Below are 18,921 nucleotides of genomic sequence, written 5' to 3' on the forward strand. Positions count from 1 at the left end.
GAGTGGACCAATCCGAGCATTCCCCGCCCAACCGCGCTTACGGCAAGATGCCGTATCCTCTGTCCCGCCCAGTACGTGAGGCCCAATCCGAGGCCCACCTGCTGGCACCGCCCTCCCAGGAGTGTTGGCCTACGCGCGGCAGGGGGTCAGCTAGGGTGAGCAAACTATAGCCCGCGTCCCGAAGCGCACTAGGCCGTGTGTTTGGACGGCTAGTGAGCTAAGAATTGTTTTTCCAGTTTGTTTTTATTTTTTATTTTTGAGACAGGGTCTCTCTCTGTCGCCCAGGCTGGAGTGCAGTGGAGCAGTCATAGCCCACTGCAGCCTCGAACTCCTGGGTTCAAGCGATCCTCCCACCTCAGTCTCCCAAATAGCTGGGACGACAAGCGCGCGCCACCGTACCCGGCTAATTTTTAAAATCATTTGCTGCTGGACGCGGTGGCTCACGCCTGTAATCCTAGCACTTTGGGAGGCCGAGGCAGGCAGATCATGAGGTCAGGAGTTCAAGACCAGCCTGGCCAGCATGGTGGAACCCCGTCTTTACTAAAAAAAATACGAAAATTAGCCGGGTGTGGTGGCGGGCGCCTGTAATCCTAGCTACTCAGGAGTCTGAGGCTGGAGAATCGCTTGAACCCGAAAGGCGGAAGTTGCAGTGAGCCGAGATTGCGCCACTGCGCTCCAGCCTGGGCAACAAGAGCGAGACTCCATCTCAAAAAATATATATATATATTTGCACAGGCAGAGGGTTTTACTATGTTGCCACAGCTAGTCTCGAACTCCTGGACTCAAGCAATCCGCTGGCTCCCAAAGTGCTGGGATTATAGGCATGAACCACCGCTCTGTTTTTGCATTTTAAAATGTTTAGGTGGGAGAAAAGATATTTTGTGACTCGTGAAAATTAAAAAATCCAGTTTCAGCGTCCATAAATAAAGTTTTATTGGAATACAGTGATATGCACTTTGATCTGCTGATCTGCTGATTGCTTCAAAATAAGGGCACTTGAGGGGAACAGCAAATGCAGGAAGGAGGGGTTTTTCTCTGAACTGAATTTATCTTATCTGCCTAAAGACAGAAAGATGAATCCTTTCTCACGGTCTTATTAACTAGGGAAGAGTGAAACCACTCCCAGTAATCTATTCTGAGGGCTGCTCTGAGACAACTTTTTTTTTTTTTGAGACAGAGTTTTGCTCGTGTTGCCCAGGTTGGAGTGCAATGGCGCCATCTCAGCTCACCACAACATCCACCTCCTGGGTTCAAGCGATTCTGCCTCACCGCAGCCTCCACCTCCCGGGTTCAAGCGATTCTGCCTCACCGCAGCCTCCACCTCCCAGATTCAAGCGATTCTGCCTCACCGCAGCCTCCACCTCCCAGGTTCAAGCGATTCTCCTGCTTCAGCCTCCTGAGTAGCTGGGATTACAGGCATGTGCCACCACACTGGCTAATTTTGTATTTTTAGTAGAGATGGGATTTCTCCATGTTGGTCAGGCTGGTCTTGAACTCCCAACTTCAGGTGACCTGCCAGCCTTGGCCTCCCAAAGTGCTGAGATTACAGGCGTGAGCCACCGCGCCTGGCCTGAGACAATTTTTATTACCTGCAAGACTTTTTATTTGCTTAACAAGACAGACTTTTTCATCATACAATTTGTCCCCTCACGCTCCCATAACTTGTGTTGCCACCACCCTCCCAGAAGCCCCAAACCCTTATTCTTTTCTCTGATACTCTTTTTCCTTTGTTGAAAGGGAATCTCCCTCTGTTGCCCAGGCTGGAGTGCAATGGCATGATCTCAGCTCACTGCAACCTCCACTTCTGAGGTTCAAGTGATTCTCCTGCCTCAGTCTCCTGAGTAGCCGGGATTACTACTCAGGCGCCTGCCACTATGCCCAGCTAGTTTTTGTAGAGATGGGGTTTCATTATGTTGGTCAGGCTGGTCTTGAACTCCTAACCTCAAGTGATCCGCCTGCCTCGGCCTCCCAAAGTGCTGGGATTACAAGCTTGAGCCACTGTGCCCAGTTACTCTGATCCTTTTCGGAGTCTTGTATTTTATGGGACTCTCCTGCATAGGTACATAATTAAATATGCCTTTTGTTATGTTTACATGTCAGTTTAATTCGTAGCCCAGCCAAAGATCCTATAAAGGTGAAGGGAAGCCATTTTTCACCTACCTACAACAGCTGGGCCCATTCATTTATCTGTTTCATTTACCTACTGTCTATGGCTGCAACAGGGCTGAATTGAATGGTTGCAGCACAGTAAGAGAGAGCCCAAAGAGTCTGAAATATTTACCATCTGGCCTTTTTCAGAAGTGGGTGGATAACTTCTCTTAGGGCCTCCAAAGTAGCCTGGCCCTGCCTTCTGCACAGGTGAATGGCTTTTGAATTTACTTTTTTTCTTTTTTTTTTTGAGACGGAGTCTTACTCTGTTGCCCAGGCTGGAGTGCAGTGGCGTGGTCTCAGCTCTCTGCACCCTCCGCCTCCTGTGTTCAAGCAGTTCTCCTGCCTCAGCCTCCCAAATAGCTGGGATTACAGACACCCACCACCACACCTGGCTAATTTTTTTTTTCCCCTCAGGAGAGTCTCACTATGTCACCAGGCTGGAGTGTAGTGGCGCGATCTCAGCTCACTGCAACCTCCGCCTCCTGGGCTCAAGTGATTCTTCTGTCTCAGCCTCCTGAGTAGCTGGGACTACAGGTGCACACCACCACGCCCAGCTAATTTTTGTGTTTTTAATAGAGATGGGGTTTCACCATGTTGGCCAGGAGGGTCTTGATCTCTTGACCTCGTGATCCACCTGCCTTAGCCTCCCAAAGTGTTGGGATTACAGGCGTGAGCCACCGCGCCCGGCCTATATTTTTAGTAGAGATGGGGTTTCACCATGTTGGCCAGCTGGTCTCAAACTCCTAACCTCATGTGATCTGCCTGCCTTGGCCTCCCAAAGTGCTGGGATTACAAGCGTGAGCCACCGTGCCCGTACTGAATTTACTTTTATGCCCTGTAGAGCCTCACAGAATCTGTTTGTTCATTCAATGGCTGTTCATTAGGCACCTGCTATATGTCAGGTCTGGGGGATTCAGAGAAGAAAGAACACCTTCTCTCAGCGATGAAGGAGACACTTCAATTGACAGTTTCTCAAAAGCAGGATCAGAAGTGATCACGATATTGCTACTGTTACTCCTGCTATATTATTCAGTACCAAGCTCCATCTCTGTTCCAAAGCCGGGTTCTACTGACAAGTGAATTCTCATGGAATCATGGTGCTGCATATTGAGTGCTCTCTATTCACTAGGCACCACTGAGCAATGCTCGGTACTCACTTACATGCATAACCCCAGAAAATGCCCCTAGAACGTGGATACTTTTCATCATTTCTGTTTTACAGATGGTGAGACAGGCCCAGAGAGGTTTAAGTAACTGGCTCAAGGTCACACAGTGAGTGAGGGGTGGAGGAGCTGAACTACGACTGCTCATGCTACACCTTGTTCCCTTCTCCTCTGAGCTATCTGTTTTGGGTTGTATGCCTTCAACAAATCTTTAACAAGTACGAGGGTATAGTGTTTGGAGTGGGCTGGAGTGAGACCCTGAGACAGGGCAGGGATCCCCTTTTTTTAGGGGACCCCAAGCATGGAAATAAAGGAAATTCCTGAGTTCCTTCAATGGAAATTCCAGGCACCTAGCTAGCCCTGAGAAGTAAATAAGTAACTCGTTCAACAACAAAGTTGTAATGACCTAAAACAAAAGCTAAGGAAGTTAGGGTCCCAGAGATGTTTGTTTTTTTAATAGAAATGAAAGATACCATCTTAACACATGTCCCTGAATTGTCTTTCAGGGGCTTGGAGCCCCACTGAATAAAGCCAATGGCACATAGAACCCAGATAAGGCGGAAATGAAGACTAAACTTTAGCTATCCCCTTTTTGTTCCACATTTCCTCCTGAGGGGCTTGGAGAAACTTCCCCTAACTAGCTAACATTTTTCTACTGACCCCCGATTTTTTTTTTTTTTTTTTAGCTGGAGTTTCGCTCTTGTTACCCAGGCTGGAGTGCAATGGCATGATCTCGGCTCACCGCAACCTCCGCCTCCTGGGTTCAGGCAATTCTCCTGCCTCAGCCTCCCGAGTAGCTGGGATTGCAGGCACGAGCCACCATGCCCGGCTAATTTTTTGTACTTTTAGTAGAGACGGGGTTTCACCATGTTGGCCAGGATGGTCTCGATCTCTTGACCTCATGATCCACCTGCCTTGGCCTCCCAAAGTGCTGGGATTACAGGCGTGAGCCACCGCGCCCGGCCTGACCCCAAATTTTTAAACAAAGCTTCTCTTCCTTAACCCATTGCAAATCAGAAGATGTTTAAATCTTTTTCTTTTCTTTTTTTTTTTTTTCCGAGACAGTCTCGCTCTGTCGCCCAGGCTGGAGTGCAATGGTGCGATCTCGGCTCACTACAACCTCCAACTTGCTAGGTTCAAGCGATTCTCCTGCCTCAGTCTCCAGAGTAGCTAAGATCACAGGCATGCACCACCATGCCTGGCTAATTTTTGTATTTTTAGTAGAGATGGGGTTTCCTCATGTTGGCCAGGCTGGCCTTGAATTCCTGACCTCAGGTGATCCTCCTGCCTCGGACTCTCAAAGTGTTAGGATTACAGGCATGAGCCACAACACCCAGCCTAGAAGATGTTTAAATCTATTTATGAGGCCGGGCGCGGTGGCTCACACCTGTAATCCCAGCACTTTGGGAGGCTGAGGCGAGTGGATCACGAGGTCAAGAGATCGAGACCATCCTGGTCAACATGGTGAAACCCTGTCTCTACTAAAAATACAAAAAATTAGCTGGGCATGGTGGTGCGTGCCTGTAATCCCAGCTACTCAGGAGGCTGAGGCAGGAGAATTGCCTGAACCCACGAGGCGGAGGTTGCGGTAAGCCGAGATTGCACCATTGCACTCCAGCCTGGATAACAAGAGTGAAACTCCGTCTCCAAAATAAATAAATAAATAAATAAATAAATAAATAAATAAATAAATAAATAAAAATAAATAAAGAAATCTATCTATGACCTGTAAGCCCCCACTTTAAGATATTCTGCATTTTTTTTTTTTTTTTGAGACACAGTTTCGCTCTTGTCGCCCAGGCTGGAGGGCAGTGACACGATCTCGGCTCACTGCAACCTCTGCCTCCCGGGTTCAAGCAGTTCTTCTGCCTCAGCGTCCCACGTAGCTGGGATTACAGGCATCCACTGCCACACCCAGCTACTTTTTGTATTTTTAGTAGAGATGGGGTTTCACCATGCTGGCCAGGCTGGGCTCGAACTCCTGACCTCAGGTGATCTGCCCGCCTCAGCCTCCCAAAGTGCTGGGATTACAGATGTGAGCCACTGCGCCCAGCAAACATCCACCTGCTTTTCTATGTACTCCACAGTGGCTGGACTGGGATAATGGGCCAGAAGATTCTATGAATACATGGGAAGAACAGGAACTTGAAGAATTGGGATCCTGCTCCTAGAAAATGGTCTGATCAGTATAATCCAAACCGAAGACACTAGAACAAAAGCTGGAGTGCAGGGAAGTGGCCAGGCACGGTGGCTCATGCCTGTAATCCCAGTATTTTTGGGAAGTTGCAGTGGGAGGATCGCTTGAGCCCAGGAGCTCAAGACCAGCATGTGCAACATAGCGAGATGCTCTCTCTCTCTCCTTTTTTTTTTTTCCTACAAAGACCACAGGTAGATAGTGAGATGCTCTCTCTACAATAAAAAAGTTTAAAAACTAGGCTGGGTGTTGGATCATGTGCTTGTAGTCACAGCTACTGTGGAGATTGAGGCAGGAGGATTGCTTGAGCCCTGGAGTTCGAGGCTGCAGTGAGCTATGATGGTGCCACTGCACTCCAGCATGAGTGACAGAGAGAGACACTATTCTCTCTCTCTTTTTCTTTTCTTTTCTTTTTTTTTTTTTTTGAAATGGAGTCTTGCTGTGTTCCTCCTCAGGCTGGATGGAGTGCAGTGGGATGATCTCAGCTCACTGCAGCCTCCGCCTCCCGGGTTCAAGCAATTCTCCTGCCTCAGCCTCCCAAGTTGCTGGGATTACTGGCGCATGCCACCATGCCTGGCTAATTTTTGTATTTTTAGTAGAGACGGGATTTTGCCATGTTTCCCAGGCTGGTCTCAAACTCCTGACTTCAGGTGATCCACCTGCCTCAGCCTCTCAAAGTGTTAGGATGACAGGCGTGAGCCACTGCACCCGGCCGCTTGGATGTTCTTTAAATTGCTACCTTTTTGGGTCCTTGTTATAGTAGCTTAGTTTAGTTTAGGTTATGTTTTTTTTTTTTTTTTGAGACGGAGTTTTGCTCTTATTACCCAGGCTGGAGTGCAATGGCGTGATCTCGGCTCACCGCAACCTCTGCCTCCTGGGTTCAGGTAATTCTCCTGCCTCAGCCTCCCGAGTAGCTGGGATTACAGGCATGCGCCACCATGCCCAGCTAATTTTTTGTACTTTTAGTAGAGATGGGGTTTCACCGTGTTGACCAGGATAGTCTCGATCTCTTGACCTCGTGATCCACTCGCCTCAGCCTCCCAAAGTGCTGGGATTACAGGCGTGAGCCACCGCGCCCAGCCAATTTTTTTTTTTTTTTTTTTTGAGACAGGGTCTTCTTGTTCAGTCATCCAGACTGGAGTGCAGTGGCATGATCATGGCTCACTGCAGCCTCAACCTCCTGGACTTAAGCAATCCTCCTGACTCAGTTTCCCAATTAGCTGGGGCCACAGGCATGCACCACCATGCCTGGCTAGTTAAAAGAAAAATTTTTTTCATAGAGACAGGCATCTTGCCATATTGCCTAGGCTTGTCTTGAACTCCTGGTTTCATGCAACCCTCCTGCGTAGGCCTCCCAAAGTTCTGAGATTACAGGTGTGAGCCACCATGCCAAGCCAGCTTTATCATTATTTTTGAGATGGAGTCTCACTCTGTCACCCAGGCTGGAGTGCAGTGGTGTGATATTGGCTCACTGCAACCTCTGCCTCCCAGGTTCAAGCAATTCTCTGCCTCAGCCTCCCAAGCAGCTGTGATTACAGGCGCCTGCTACCATGCCTGGCTAACATTTTTTGCTTTTTTTTTTTTTTAGTAGAGATGGGGTCTCACCATGTTGGCCAGGCTGGTCTTGAACTCTTGACCTCGTGATCCACCTGCCTCAGCCTCCCAAAGTTCTGGGATTACAGGTGTGAGCCACCACGCCTGGCCTATTATTATTACTATTATTATTATTTTTGAGACAGAGTTTTGCTCTTGTTGCTCAGGCTAGAATGCAATGACACAATCTCAGCTTACTACAACCTCTGTCTCCCGGGTTCAAGTGATTCTCCTGCCTCAGCCTCCTGAGTAGCTGGGATTACAGGCTTGCGCCACCATGCCTGGCTAATTTTGTATTTTTAGTAGAGACAGTGTTTCATTATGTTGGCCAGGCTGGTCTCGAACTCTTGACCTCAGAGTTGATTTACCTGCCTTGGCCTCTGAAAGTGCTGGGATTACGGGCATGAGCCACTGCGCCTGGCCTATTTTTTTTTTATACTCTGCTAATAGAGTTTGCGACATAGAACACTAATGTTTCTTTCTCCTGGAAGCTCCTCCTTCATTTTCCTTCTTCCTTTTTGGCTCTCTCCATCTGTTCTGGGAAAGTTAACTTTCTCCTGTCTTGGAGTATCCCTCATTGAGTACTCTATCTTTCTGACTGTCTGCTTTTGAGTACTGCTTTCGAGAGAGAATAGTAGAAGTTGTAAGAGACGTGTGTGACAAATTTGGCATCCTGTAAAACCAAGAGGATTACCAGTTTTTTAGAAAGCAGCATGAATCAACCTCAATTATTCGTAAGTAAAATTAGAGTAGTTTCAAGCTGTCACTTCTTTCTGTCCTACACACGTTATTCAAATAAGTTGCTGGAAGAATGTTGTTTGGGTTTACAATAGGGAATTATGGGGACACAAATCTGGGTCTAAATCAGTGAAATGTAAAATGGGAAATTGCTTAACTCTTAGAGGCGGCATAGTGTAGTGATCGAGGGCTAGACTGTGGCAGTGGGTTGTCTGGTTGGAGCCTTATATCTGCCATTTTTTGGCTGTGTGGACTTGGGAAAGCTCCTCAACTTTTCTGGTCCTGATATGGTTCAGATCTGTGTCCCCTACAAATCTCATGGCAGACTGTAGTCCCTAGAGCTGGAGGTGGGGCCTGGTGGGAGCTGATCGGATCCTGGGGGTGGAGTTCTCATGGTACCATCCCCCCTTGGTGCTAGACAGTGTGTGGGTTATTGTGGATCTGGTTGTGTGGAAGTGTGTAGCACCTCCTGCCTCACTCCCTCTTCTCCTGCTCTGGCCATATAAGACATACCTGCTTCCCCTCCTTCACCTTCGGCTATGACTGTAAGTTTCTTGAGGTCTTCCCAGAAGCCAAGCAGATGCCAGCATCGTGCTTCCTGTACAGCCTGTGGAACCGCAGCTGTACCGTGGGTAAAAGAGCTAATTAAACCTCTTTTCTTTGTAAATTACCTAGTCACAGGCATTTCTTTTTTTTTTTTTTTTTGAGATGGAGTCTGGCTCTGTCGCTCAGGCTGGAGTGCAGTAGCGTGATCTTGGCTCACTGCAATCTCTGCTTCCTGGTTCAAGAGATTCTCCTGCCTCAGCCTCCCAAGTAACTGGGATTATAGGTGCCTGCCACCATGCCCAGCTAATTTTTTTTTTATTGTATTTGGGCTCTGGGGTACACGTGCATGTCCCGCATCCTGCAGGATTGTTGCATAAGTACATACGTGCCCTGGTGGTTTGCTGTCTCCATCCCCCCTCACGGTTGCCTACATCAGGCATTTCTCCCGGTGTTATCCCTCCCCCTCCTCCCCAACCCCCGCTGTCCCCCCACCCCTCCCGTCCACTCCCCCCGACCTAGCCCTGTGAGTGTTGTTCCCTTCCCTGTGCCCAAGTGTTCTCATTGTTCATCACCTGCCTATGAGTGAAAACATGCGGTGTTTGGTTTTCTGTTCTTGTGTCAGTTTGCTGAGAATGATGGTTTCTAGGTTCATCCATGTCTCTACAAAGGACGTGAACTCATCGTTTTTTTATGGCTACATAGTATTCCATGGTGTATATGTGCCACATTTTTTATTTTTTGTCCAGCCTATCATTGATGGGCATTTGGGTTGGTTCCAGGTCTTTGCTATCATAAACAGGGCTGCAATGAACATACGTGTGCATGTGTCTTTATGATAGAACAATTTATAATCCTTTGGGTATATACCCAGTAATGGGATTGCTGGGTCAAATGAAATTTCTATTTCTAGGTCCTTGAGGAATCACCACACTGTCTTCCACAATGGTTGAACTAATTTACACTCCCACCAACAGTGTAAAAGTGTTCCTATTTCTCCACATCCTCTCCAGCATCTGTTGTCTCCAGATTTTTTAATGATTGCCATTCTAACTGGTGTGAGATGGTATCTCAATGTAGTTTTGATTTGCATTTCTCTAATGACCAGTGATGATGAGCATTTTCTCATATGTTTGTTGGCCTCATGTATGTCTTCTTTTGTAAAGTGTCTGTTCATGTCCTTTGACCACTTTTGAATGGGCTTGCTTTTTTCTTGTAAATCTGTTTTAGTTCTTTGTAGATTCTGGATATCAGCTCTTTGCTAGATGGGTAGATTGCAAAAATTTTTCCCCATTCTGTTGGTTGCCAATTCACTCAAAGGACTGTTTCTTTTGCTGTGCAGAAGCTGTGGAATTTGATTAGGTCCCATTTGTCTATTTTGGCCTTTGTTGCCAATGCTTTTGGTGTTTTGATCATGAAGTCCTTGCTTACGCCTATGTCCTGAATGGTTTTGCCTAGGTTTTCTTCTAGGGTTTTTATGGTTTTAGGTCTTCTTTTCTTTTTTATTAGTGTAGTTAGGGGTCTGTCTATTTTGTTGATCTTTTCAAAAAACCAGCTCCTGGATTTATTGATTTTTTGGAGGGTTTTTTGTGTCTCTATCTCCTTCAGTTCTGCTCTGATCTTAGTTATTTCTTGTCTTCTGCTGGCTTTTGAGTTTTTTTGATCTTGCTCCTCTAGCTCTTTCAATTTTGATGATAGGGTGTCGATTTGAGATCTTTCCTTGTTTCTCATGTGGGCATTTATTGCTATAAATTTCCTTCTAAACACTGCTTTAAATGTGTCCCATAGGATCTGGTATGTAGTGTCTTCATTCTCATTGGTTTCAAAGAACATTTTTATTTCTGCCTTCATTTCATTGTTTATCCATTGGTCATTCAGGAGCAAGTTGTTGAGTTTCCATGTGATTGTGTGGTTTTGAGTGCTTTTCTTAATCCTGAGTTCTAATTTGATTGCACTGTGGTCTGAGAGAGTGTTTGTTATGGTTTCCATTCTTTTGCATTTGCTGAGGAGTGATTTACTTCCAATTATGTGGTCAATTCTAGAGTAAGTGCAATGTGGTGCTGAGAAGAATGTGTATTCTATGGATTTGAGGTGGAGTGTCCTATAAACGTCTATTAGGTCTGCTTGGTCCAAATCTGCGTTCAAGTCCTGGATATGCTTGTTGACTTTTGGCCTTGTCGATCTGTCCAATATTGTCAGTGGAGTATTAAAGTCTCCCACTATTATTGTGCGGGAGTCTAAGTCTCTTTGTAGGTTTTTAAGAACTTGCTTTATGTAACTGGGTGCTGCTGCCTTGGTGCATAAATATTTAGGATAGTTAGCTCTTCTTGTTGCATTGATCTTTTTACCATTATGTAATGTCCTTCTTTGTCTCTTTTGATCTTTGTTGGTTAAAAGTCTGTTTTATCAGAGACTAGGATTTCAACTCCTGCTTTTTTTGCTCTCCATTTGCTTGGTGAATCTTCCTCCATCCCTTTATTTTGAGTCTATGTGAGTCTTTGCATGTGAGATGGGTCTCCTGAATACAGCACACTAATGGGTCTTGAGTTTTTAATCCAGTGTGCCAGTCTGTGTCTTTTGATTGGGGCGTTTAGGCCATTTACATTCAATGTTAATATTGTTATGTTTGAATTTGATCCTGCCATTTTGTTACTGGCTGGTTGTTTTGACTGTTAATTGACATGGCTCCTTCATTGCATCGTTATTCTTTACCATTTGGTACGTTTTTGCAGTGGCTGGTACCGGTTGATCCTGTCCCTGTTTAGTGCTTCCTTCAGTAGCTCCTGTAAGGCAGGTGTTATAGTGATGAAATCTCTCAGCAATTGCTTGTCCATAAAGGATTTTATTTCTCCTTCACTTATGAAGCTTAGTTTGGCTGGATATGAAATCTGGGTTGAAAGTTCTTTTCTTTAAAGATATTGAATATTGGCCCCCGCTCCCTTCCAGCTTACAGGGTTTCTGCCGAGAGATCCGCTGTGAGTCTGATGGTCTTTCCTTTGTGGGTGACTCGACCTTTCTCTCTGGCTGCCCTTAGGATTTTTTTTCTTCATTTCAACCCTGGTGAATCTGACGATTATGTGCCTTGGGGTTGCTCTTCTTGAGGAGTATCTTTGTGATGTTCTCTGTATTTCCTGGATTTGAATGTTGGCCTGCCTTGTTGGTTGGGAAAGTTCTGTTGGATAGTATCTTGAAGAGTGTTTTCCACCTTGGATTCATTCTCCCCGTCACATTCAGGTACGCTGATCAAGCGTAGTTTTGTTTTTTTCAAACAATCCCATAGTTCTTGGAGGCTTTGTTCATTTCTTTTCACTCTTTTTTCTCTAATCTTGTCTTCTCATTTTATGTCATTGATTTGATCTTCTATCTCTGATATCCTTTCTTCTGTTTGATCTATTTGGCTGTTGAAACTTGTGTATGCCTCGCGAAGTTCTCGTGCTGTGTTTTTCAGCTCCATCAAGTCGTTTATGTTCTTCTGTAAGCTGGTTATCCTAGTTAGCATTTCGGCTAGCATTTCCTCAAGGTTCTTAGTTTCTTTGCATTGGGTTAGGACATGGTCTTTTAACTCAGAGAAGTTTGTTCTTACCCACCTTCTGAAGCCGGCTTCTGTCAATTCGTCAGATTCATTCTCTTTTTTTGTTCCCTTGCTGGTGAGGAGTGGTGATCCCTGGGAGGAGAATAGGTGTTCTGTTCTTTGATGGTTTCATCCTTTTTGGGCTGTTTTTTCCCATCTGTGTGGATTTATCTCCCTTTAATCTTTGAAGTTGGTGATTTCAGGAGGAGTCTCTGAGTGGATTATTTTTTCTGTTGAGGCGGAGCTGTATCTTTTTTGGCCTGTAGAGGGCGTTGCTGGGCTCTCGGGTTCAGTTAGGTTGCTGGGTGAGCGGTCCTTTCTTGGAGTTTGTTTGCAGGTGAGATTGGCCCCGCCTTCCCAATGACGTCTCTCCCAGAGCTCGATCTTCCTGGTTGGTGTCAAGCTGGTGTGTTTGCTGCCAAGCGCTCTAGCAAGGGCAGTTTGAGCTCTGTGGAGGTGGGGCCTGCCAGGCTTTAGGGTCTGTTTCCCTGCTTTGGACTCTGCCTCCCTCTGTGGGATGGTCCGGCCCCCCGGCATTAGTCGAAACTCCCTCCCAGGTCCCTGAGATAATCTGTCATGCCTGGCGGTAGCCGCTGCTCAGATTTCCATTGACTACCCGTGGCGCTCCACTGTCTGGCAGGGCTCTCGTGGACCGTGGGTTGCAGGAGGGATGAGGTAAGCACAGGATCCGAAACGGAGCACCGAGGGGGTGAAGTCCCCCGACCCTCCGAGCCGGCTGCACCTTTCAGGTGGGGACGTGCCCCCCAAACTTGATTTGCCCCCCTGGGCGGCTCTAGCCCTGCGGCTCCTTCCCTGGGCCTACATTCAGTGCCATATGAATCCCACAGAAAAGAACCTGGCACCTCGTTTGGAATCGTTAAGTCCTCTAGCCTTCTGAGTCTCATTCGCTGGGAGTTGCATTCAGGTGCTGGATTCTCTTGGCCATCTTGGCGCCTCTCTCCCTAATTTTTGTATTTTTAGTAGAGCCAGGGTTTCACCATCTTGGCCTGGCTGGTCTTCAACTCCTGACATCGTGATCCACCTGCCTCAGTCTCCCGAAGTGCTGGGATTACAGGCATGAGCCACAGCGCCCGGCCAGGTATTTCTTTATAGCAATGCAAGAATGGACTAATACAGGGCCTCATGTCCTCATCTGTTACATGGGATTGTCTTAGTTCTTGGATCACTACAACCTCCACCTCCGGGTTCCAGCAATTCTCATGCCTTAGCCTCCTGAGTAGCTGGGATCACAGGCATGTGCCACTACGCCTGGCTAATTTTTGTTTGTTTGTTTTTTGAGACAGAGTCTTGCTCTGTCACCCAGGCTGGCGTGCAATGACGTGATCTCTCTCAGCTCACTACAACCTCCACTTCCCAGCTTCCAGCCATTCTCCTGCCTTAGCCTCCCGAGTAGCTGAGACTACAGGTGTGTCCCATCACACCTGGCTAATTTTTTGTATTTTTAGTAGAGACGGAGTTTCACTGTGTTAGCCAGGATGGTCTCAATCTCTTCACCTCAGGTGATCTGCCTGCCTCACCCGCCTCAGCCGCCCAAAGTGCTGGGATTACAGGCATGAGCCACCACATCTGACCAAACAATTCTTTCTCTAATTGTGGCAAAATATACACAATGTAAAATGTACCATCTTTTTTTTTTTTTTTTTTTTTGAGACGGAGTTTTGCTCTTGTTGCCCAGGCTGGAGTGCAATGGCACGATCTCAGCTCACCGCAACCTCCGCCTCCCAGGTTCAAGCAACTCTCCTGCCTCAGCCTCCCGAGTAGCTGGGATTACAGGCATGCGCCACCACACTCAGTTTTTGTATCTTTAGCAGAGAAGGGGTTTCTTCATGTTGATCAGGCTGGTCTCCAACTCCTGAGCTCAGGTGATCTGCCCACCTCGGCCTCCCAAAGTGCTGGAATTACAGGCATGAACCACGGCACCTGGTCAAAAATGTACCATCTTAATCTTTTTTTTTTTTTTTTGGAGATGGAGTCTCGCTATTGGGAGATGGGGTTGCCCACGGTGGTCTCAAACTCCTGGCCTCCAAAAGCCTTGGCCTCCTAAAGCACTGGGATTGCAGGCATGAACCATTGCCCCCAGCCCATCTTGACAGTTTTTAAGTGCCCAGTTCAGTGACATTAAGTACATTTCACCTCGCTGTGCATCCGTCACCACTATCTTTCTCCCGGATGTTTTCATCTTTCCAAACTGAAACCCTGTACCCATTGAGCAATAATTCCCCATTCCCTTCTTTCTCACAGTCCCTGGCAAGCACTATTCTACATTTTTGTCACTGTGAATTTGACTACTCTGCATATGTGGTTATGCATTTCTGGCGAGAATTCCACAGAAATGATGCGTCCTTTTGAGTATAGCCTACAAGCGGACATATGATAAGATGGGCTGATGTTAACTGTGATCAGTTACGCCCTGGGGTCTTCTGTCTTTTTTTTTTTTTTTTTTTTTGAGATGGAGTCCCGCTCTGTCATCCAGGCTGGAGTGCAGTGGCACATTCTCGGCTCACTGCAACCTCCGACTCCCTGGTTCAAGTGATTCTCCTGCCTCAGTCTCCCGAGTAGCTGGGATTACAGGCATGCACCATCACACCCAGCTAATTTTTGTATTTTTAGTAGAGACAAGGTTTCATCATGTTGGCCAGGATGGTCTTGATCTCCTGATCTCGTGAACCACCCAACTCAGCCTCCCAAAGTGCTGGGATTACAGGCATGAGCCACCGTGCCCAGCCTTTTTTTTTTTTTGAGGCAGGGTCTCACTCTGTCACCCGGGCTGGAATGCAATGGCACATCTTGGCTCACTGCGCCCTCCGTTTCCCAGGTTCAAGCGATTCTCCTGCCTCAGCCTCCTGAGTAGCTGGGATTACAGGCCCCTGCCACCACACCCAGCTAATTTTTGTATTTTTAGTAGAGACGGGGTTTCACCATGTTGGCCAGGATGGTCTCCATCTCCTGACCTCAGGTGATCTGTCCGCCTCGTTCTCCCAAAGTGCTGGGATTACAGGCATGAACCACTATGCCGGGCTGATAAATATTTCATAAATAATAGAACTAAGGAAAGTATAATAACGGAAGTTCAGGAACTAAGGTATACCCTCCAGCTTCCTGAGGACCATCACGTTCCACTTCTGCCTATAGCGTGGTCTATTCTCCATACTGCCGCCAGGGGGAGCCTTTGTTTTTCCTTCTTAGCGAAAGTTTTCAAATTTGTATATCAAGTTTTTTCTTTTTGAAATTGAGCCAGACAGGGTGACTCTTTCCTTTAATTTCAGCACTTTAGGAGCCAAGGCGGTAGGATCACTTGAGACTAGGAGTTTGAGGCCAGCCTGGAAAACACAGTAAGACCTCATCTCTACAAAAATACATAACTGTAGCTGGGAGTGGAGGTTGGTGCCTGTAATCCTGGCTGCTCAGGAGGCTGAGGTGGGAGGATGACTTGTGCCCAGGAGATCGAGGCTGCAGTGAGCTGAGATCGTGCCACTGCACTTCAGCCTGGGTGACAGAGAGAGACCCTATTTCAATAAACAAACAAAAGTTGAACTGAAATTCACAAAACATAAAATTAAGTTTAAGACTGGGCGTGTTGGCTCATGCCTGTAATCCCAGCACTTTGGGGGGTTGAGGTGTGCAGATCACCTGAGGTCAGGAGTTCGAGACCAGGCTGGCCAAAATGGGGAAATTCTGTCTCTACTAAAAATACAAAACATCAGCCAGGCATGGTGGCGGGTGCCTGTAATTCCAGCTACTCGGGAAACTGAGGCAGGAGAATCACTTGAACCCGGGAGGCAGAGGTTGCAGTGAGCCAAGATCATGCCACTGCACTTCAGCTTGGGCGACAAGAGCAAAACTCTGTCTCAAAAAAAAAAAAAAAAAAAAAACCATGAGTTTAAAAAGAGCAGTTTAAAGGCAGTACATTTGCACTGTTATGCAACCGCCACAACATTAAAAAACAAACAAACAAAAAACCAACACCACAAAATTAGACAAAGTCTCCCTATTGTGCCCAGGCTGATCTCGAATTCCTGGGCTCCAGTGGTCCTTCTGCCTTGGCCTCCTGAAACTAAACAGAGGTGGTTAGCCAACTCTGATCACTTGGGACGGTTTTTGAGGCCAGGAGTTTGAAACTAAATAGAAAATGTTCTGAAACTAAACAGAAGTGGTTAGCCATCTGTGATCCCAAGTGATCACCTGGGAGTCTCGAGCCCCCAAGTGATCACAGGTGGCTAACCACCTCTGTTTAGTTTCAGAACATTTTAATCACCCCAAAGGAAACCTGTTGTCAGCAAACTTGTGTTGAAGGCAGTAGCCAGAACCCCTGTAGTAGGAGGGGGTCCTGGGGAGGTGTTCTGCGTGTGGCGTTGGGGGTCATCATTCGCTCTGCCCTTCTATTATTCTATTTTGCTTTCCGCCTCTTCCCATTGAGGTCTGAGCTGGGTAAACAATTAACTGACTCACTCATTGATTTGTTCATGGATGATCATTTATTTTGTGTCAGGCGTTGGAGCAGATGGCAGGGTTACCAGGACGGAATCACTTGCCCTTGCACTCAAGGTAGTTTCACCTGACAGGAGAGACAGATGAAACAGCAAGTGGTATAGGCCAGGCATGGTGGCCCGCGCCTGGAATCCCAGTGCTTTGGGAGCCTGAGGTTGGAAGATTGCTGAAAGCCAGAAATTTGAGACCAGCCTGGGCAATACAGCAAGACCCCTGTCTCTACAAAAAAATTAAAAAATAAAAATTTGCTGGCTTTGGTGGTTCATGCCTGTAGTCCCAGCCACTGGGGGGCTGAGGTAGGAGGATCCCTTGAGCCCAGGAGGTTGGGGCTGCAGTGAGCTACGATCATGCCACTGCACTCCAGCCTAGGCAACAGAACAAGATCTGTTTCAAAAAGAAAAATGTGATATATATTAGAGGCCAGCAAAGTATTGCCTGAGGGCCAAATCTGGCCTCCTGTGTTTCCTTGTAAATAAAGTTTAATTGGCACAGAACTGTCAGAGGTGTCTGAACCAGAGCAACTCCACATTGAATAGGGGCTGGGTAAAATAAGGCTGACACCTGCTGGGCTGCATTCCCAGGAGGTCAAGGCATTCTCCGTCACAGGGTGAGATAGGAGGTTGGCACAAATACAGGTCCTAACGACCTTGATGATAAAACAAGTTGCGGTAAAGAAGCTGGCTAAGGGTTCGATGAAGTACGTGGAGGCCGGGCTTGTGGGGCACCTGTGGTGAGGGTTCTGAATCCCGCCGGGAGATGAGGAACCTGGGGCCACGAGAGGTGAAATGATGACTTATCCAAGTCACGCAGCTAATTAAGTAGCAGAGCTGGGGTTAGAACGCAGGTTTCCTGCCTCCGAGGATTGTTAAAATGAATCTTCGGAGCAAACTCCTAGTGACTTCTTAAGGCAAATCATCTGACGACCAGTTGTGGTGAAATTGAATTCTGGACTGGATTATCAAGCGGTCCTGGCTTGCCTGGATGGCTACATGAGTATGGTCCTGGAGCAGACAGAAGAAGAAGTAAGTGGACAACTGAAGAATGAGTGTGGGGATGCTTTTTTCCGAGGAAACAATGTGCTGTACATCAGTACACAGAAGAGAAGGATGTGAAAACACCAAGAGAGCAACACTTTTCGCAGTTGGATATGTGTGTGTGTGTGTGTGTGTGTGTGTGTGTATTTTTGAGTCTCGCACTGTAGCCCAGGCTGGAGTGCAGTGGCATGATCTCGGTTCACTGCAATCTCTGCCTCCTGGATTCAAGCAATTCTCCTGCCTCAGCCTCCTGAGTAGCCGGGACTACAGGCATGTGCTACCATGCCCAGCTAATTTTTTCTGTATTTTTAGTAGAGACAGGGTTTCATCATGTTGGCCAGGATGGTCTGAATCTCCTGCCTCAGCCTCCCAAAGTGCTGGCATTACAGGCGTGAGCCACCTTGCCCAGCCAGATAGAGTATTTTATGAATTTTTTCTAATTTTTGCTGCTTTTGTGACATAATTTGTCTTCTTTATAATAATTGATTTTTCACTAACGTGAATAAGATAAATGTTTACAATTGTAGGTTTAATTGTGAAGTGTTCTTTCACATTTACGTTTCAGTCACTTTCTTTTACCTCTTGTCAGTGTACAGAATGCTAAAAGAATTTAAAAAAGACAAAATATATCTCTTCCTACAGGATTATTTAAAAAAAAAAAAGAAGCCATCTAAAACCCACCGACACCAAGATGGTAATGAGAGTGACCTCTGGTCGTCCTCACTGCTACAATCCCACCAGCGCCATGACAGTTTACAAAGGCCAGGGCAACGTCAGGAAGTTACCCTCTATGGCCTAAGAAAAGGAGGCATGAATAATCCACTTCTTGTTTTTAGCATATCATCAAGAAATAACCGTAAAAATGGGCAACCAGCCACCCTCTTTTATTCCTTCACTTTCCTAATAAACTTGCTTTCACTTTTTATGGACTCGCCCTGAATTCTTTCTTACGTGACATCCAAGAACCATCTCTGGGGGGTCTGGACCCCGACCCTGTCCCTGTAACAGAGCCTTGCTCATTTCTTTCTGTGTCGTCTATGACTGTTTTCACGCTGCCATGGTAGAGTTGAGTTGCTGGGGCAGAGACCCTCTGGCCTGCAAAACTAAAAATATTTACTACCTGGCCCTTTAAGGAAAAAGGTTTGCTAACCCCTTGGGGCGAATTTAAAGTGTGGACAGAAAGCCTTGGAGACTGAAAGGGTCAACTAATAGCTGGGGTTGGGGATGGTTGCAAGGGTGGAAAAGGGTTGCTGGGGCTAAAACTTAGGTAAATAAATGCATAAACCTTAGCATATGGCTTGATGAGTTTTTTGCATATTGTGGGAAGTAAAAAAGTTCCTCTTCAGAGTTTCCCTTCTTGTTAAAGAATAAATCCTTCTTTTTTTTTGTTTTTTTTTTTTTGAGATGGAGTTTTGCTCTTGTTGC

General features: G+C 46.6%; 1 pseudogene; it reads left to right on the plus strand.

The window, feature by feature from the left end:
• Positions 1-47: 47 nt before the first annotated feature.
• Positions 48-17,848, plus strand: LOC105720949 (U6 snRNA-associated Sm-like protein LSm6; annotated as a pseudogene).
• The last annotated feature ends 1,073 nt before the right edge of the window (positions 17,849-18,921 follow it).

This window comes from Aotus nancymaae, unplaced genomic scaffold, assembly GCF_030222135.1.
Source record: "Aotus nancymaae isolate 86718 unplaced genomic scaffold, 86718_ANA_hifiasm-v0.15.2.pri h1tg000028l, whole genome shotgun sequence".
Taxonomy (NCBI): domain Eukaryota; kingdom Metazoa; phylum Chordata; class Mammalia; order Primates; family Aotidae; genus Aotus; species Aotus nancymaae.